Raw genomic sequence first — 4511 nt, 5'->3', positions numbered from 1 at the left:
TCGTAATTATAGTGTTTATAATTATTACAAAAAATCATTGTCACAAAGAATAATAGTATTCACAAAAAATAATGGTATTCACATTTTTGTGACAAATTATACTTATAGTTATAAATTTTAATTATAGTGATGACATATATTGTGATAAATATTTTCTCCACTTTTTTGTTTCAATAAGTTATATTGATAAGTTTTGTAATTATAATTTATAGTTATTTTTATAGAAAAAAATATCACATTAGATAATAAAATAAATTTTTTTGTAATCAATTATTTTTGTAGTTATATATTTTAATCATTATGAAAATTATCACATTAGATAATAAAATTCGAGATTAGGAATGGTCAAAGTAATCAAATTCGACGGGTTTCGATTTGACCTAATTCGACCAGGTTAGGTTTTTTTGAAAAAAAGTTAGGTTTGAGTCAGGTCGGATCGAATTTTTTAGAGAATATGTTTGGGTCAGGTCGGGTTCGAATTTAGGGTAAAAATATCTGACCTGATCCGATCTGGAAAATAATATAGAAATATTTTATATATTTATGGATAATTGCAAGAGTACCCCTCTTTATATTTTTTTTTCTTCAATTAAGTCCCTATTTATTAAATAAAAGTTAATAATTTTATATTATTTCTAGTTAGTTCGGATTTCGAGTCGGGTGGAATTACTCTAAACCCGAGTTAGGTCGAGTTTCGAGTGGAGGTATAAAAGTTTTGGATTGGGTCGGATTGATCAGAAACCGGACCCATACCTATCTCTAATCGTGATCCGACCTATTATATAATTAAAAATAAATATTATAAAAAAATTTGAGTTATTAACTTTTTCAATAATATCATTCTGTGAGACTAATGAATAATGATAGAATCCTTGGAACTAAAAATATAATGATCTAATCGATCTAAATAATTATGATTTCGTCAAAATTTCTGTTAACAAGGTTCTATTCTACTCATGGATCAAGATACAAGTAAGCAAACATAAAAAAGAAGGGGGGATTAAAGGGAAAGCTAAAACCACTTCTATCCACGCGCTATAAAACGGATTTTCTAAACACGCACCTAGGCACAGCTTCCACTTTTTCCGCGTATCTTTCTGAGTCGCCTAAAGCTAGCGTGTTTATTTCACGCTCGAACAACTGAAAGTTCGTTTTTCTTTTCCTAATTTTTTTGTTAATTCTTTTTTGCCCTAATCGACTGGGGTTGAGAGGTTCCTCTTTTATTCGTGAAGCCCCCATCCTTTGCCTTTATCGGTAGAACTCCATAAATCAACCATGTCCTTCCCCTTGAATCCCCACTCGACTCGGATCAAGACTCGCTTGACTCGTTCACCGTTTTTATCTCCGTAGGGATATCACGCCCCGACTTCTTAACTCGGTAAGTCGATTCTCTCCCTCGGTCTCCTCGCACGCACGTTTTAGATATGTTTATTCTCTGTTTGGTTTTGATTTTTTTTTTTTGTTCTGAAGAATTAAAAGATGGAGCCAATGGATATCGTAGGGAAGTCGAAGGAGGACGCTTCGCTTACCAAAGGTTAAATTTTCACGTTTCGTCTGCTTTCTTGTCATAATATTTATCTTATCTATTTGAAATTATTTGGTATTTTGAAATTATTTGGATTCTCTGTTCTCTAAAACTTCTCAATCTCAAGACTTTAATTTGCTAGTGGTACTTGAATTTAGGGTTCTGGATTATCTATGTCAACTTATGTTTCGAATATTAGTAAATGAGTGAATTAGTTGCCATTGAAAGTTAATTACGGTTATTTCTGAGTAAGCTACCAAAGGATGAAAGTTTGCATAAACTTGAATTTGATGGTGTTAAGGTAAGCACAACGAGACGAAATCTCTTATGATATAAAGCATAAATTTGTGTTCAAACATTATCTTGTCGTTGATTCGCTTTGTATTGTGAGAGTTTCAAGCTTTTCCCGAGGAGCTATCTTTTTCTTTGTCTGTCAAAGATGTTTGAAAATGTTGTGGGTTGTTTATATAAGTGTCCATTTATTATTATATATTATAAATTATTTATACGTACAGGTGTCTTTTGTTTTCAAACTCCAAGAGAGATGTTCTTGTTTAGAGCTTTTATGAGAGGGATTCCATTGCACTGGTTGAGGTCTGTGATGTCTTTGAGAATGGATGATAAATATTGTATAAGAAAACAATTTATTCCTATGTTGCACATAGAATAATAATTGGCAAGGGTAGCAAGTGTTTGGACAATTATGCCTTGTATGGGTTGATGTATTTGCTGTCCCTGGGAAGCTTTTTTACTTGGTGAAATGGAGCTTATAAGCTAATAACAGGGCTATAATATTTTTAAACACTCTACATGATTCACTTTTGTAGCAATTTATGATTCTGATTCGATTTTACTTTTTGACACGAGGGTGTCAAATATTTGTCTAAAATAGCTGAAATACTTTTTTGTGCGCATGCAAATTACACTTTCTTATATAGTGTCTGCTCAGGGATTTTTCACCTCTGTGATTTGGTTTGGATTTGTTTTATTTCTTTGTGAATGACAATTATATAATATTTATTTTTCAGCAACTATGACGAAAATTATAAAGGAGATGTTACCGCCAGATGTATGTGTTGCGAGAGATACTCAAGATCTTTTGATAATTTGATTGAGTGTTGTGTAGGTTAGATAATAAGTTTGATCTTTCTTTCTTTTCAATCTATTTAAAGTAACGTATTGATACTTGGTTTCTACAGCCAAATTCATCAGTTTTTAACTCCTGTTTTAGTGATCACTTTCCCACTGTTTGGTTGCCTGACATCTTATGATATTAAAGAGCTATGCCTTTGCATGTTAGTGTCAATTCATTTAGTAAATATTAGTACTTAAAGGCATGTGATGAATGAAGGGAATACTCTTCTACTGGGTAATATTTATTTTTCACTACATGTCCTAATGGCTAGTCAAGCTGGGTTAGAGACCTTTTCCGTAGCTAGCACATTTACAGCTGTACAGCAGTACTCGATAAGTAGTACGATTGTCAGGATTGTTCTCTTGTAAGAACAAGTACTTGACCTAACCTTACTGTCGGTGCTATTTGGCAGTTCAGTCTCATATGGTTATACTCAGTCTATTCGTTGCTTCATTGAAAATTTTGGTGAAAAAAGCTTTTTCTTGTTAGAATCTTGTTTAGAAAATTTATGCACCATCAATATGCCTCCTAATTCCTTTACATCCTTGGGTTTTTACTGTCCCAAACCATAATATAATTGGAAGTATTAGTTTCTTGTTTGTTGGAACTTGGAACTAATAATAACTTTAACCCTTTTACAGAGTTTATTAATCTCATTTCATCAGAGTCCAATGTTTGTAACAGAGAGGAGAAACGAACCATAGCACCTGAGCATGTACTGAAAACTTTAGAGGTATCTATGTCACAAACGTACTTTCACATTTTATTTTGGTTCTTTTTGTGTGTGGTTTTGTTTTCTTCTTGTTGCCTTATCAGGATTGGAGAAAGTAATGTATTGAATAGGACCTTTACTGTATTGTTCATCAGTATCTTTAAGCTCATAGGAACTTTAACCTGCTCTCGATCTTAAGTATATATATGGGATTTTAAATTGCTTATACCAAAACAATTCCAGCAAGCAAGGTTCTAAGAAAGATATTTTTGTGTTTATATTAAGCTATGCCTTAACTAATACTTGCTCCATCTGAACGACAGAGGCATAACTCTTAAATATGTTTTTTCCTTATTATTGTCCGTAGTCAGATAGCTTTAAGCAAAAGTTCTGAAACTGTCCATTGAATTGGTTCGTACCGGTGATTTCTGTTACGAATCTAAAAAAGGTAATTGTTACCAACAACGTTTCAAAGATTTGGAGATGTATACATCTGCTTGAATATTCAAGGTAATATTATAATTTAATTTTTAATAATAAAATATATTTCATGTTATTTTTTAAAAATATTTATGAAAAACTTAATATAATTTAACTTTTATTTTCTTTACATGTAGGTGCTGAAGAATTTATGGATCCATGGTGGATTTTAATTTACTTTTATTTATAGGGAAAACTTTATTTTTTTAGCAAATTTATTATAAACATTTTATGTTTATTTTAATGTTATTTAATATTAGTTTTATTGCTATAAGATTTTAAAATATGTTTTTAGTTATCATAACAAATTATTTTAGTTATAATAACAAATTTAAATAAAATGCTATTTTGTAACATCAAAAAATTATGATAATTTATTTAGATAAAATAACAAATTAAATTTAGTTAAAATAAAAAATTATGTCAAATTTATATAGTCAAAATATTTTTGTCAAAGTAAAAAATTTTGATAAATTTATTTAAACAAAATAATAATGTATAACAAATATTAATTTCTAAATATTAAAAATTATGACAAGTAATATTATTTTCCAATAACAAATTGTAACAAAATGATTTAGTCACAATAACACATTAAGTTTTAATCAAATTAAAAAGTTATGTCAAAATTTATATCGTCATAATATTTTGTCAAAATA

General features: G+C 29.8%; 1 long non-coding RNA gene across 2 annotated transcripts; it reads left to right on the top strand.

The window, feature by feature from the left end:
• The first annotated feature begins 1201 nt into the window (after window positions 1-1201).
• Window positions 1202-4047, top strand: LOC120197564. Of its 2 annotated transcripts, XR_005523281.1 has the most exons (6): window positions 1202-1378; window positions 1471-1534; window positions 2554-2651; window positions 3302-3393; window positions 3740-3882; window positions 3990-4047. It is a non-coding gene; the product is annotated as an uncharacterized LOC120197564 (long non-coding RNA). The 2 variants fall into 2 exon arrangements; XR_005523280.1 differs by lacking the exons at window positions 3740-3882; window positions 3990-4047 and having other exon boundaries at window positions 1207-1378; window positions 3302-3733.
• The last annotated feature ends 464 nt before the right edge of the window (window positions 4048-4511 follow it).

Source organism: Hibiscus syriacus, unplaced genomic scaffold (genome assembly GCF_006381635.1).
Source record: "Hibiscus syriacus cultivar Baekdansim isolate YM2019G1 unplaced genomic scaffold, ASM638163v2 tig00117048_pilon, whole genome shotgun sequence".
NCBI lineage: Eukaryota > Viridiplantae > Streptophyta > Magnoliopsida > Malvales > Malvaceae > Hibiscus > Hibiscus syriacus.
Note: the sequence above shows the minus strand (reverse complement) of the source record. Positions and strands in the feature narration are given on the sequence as shown.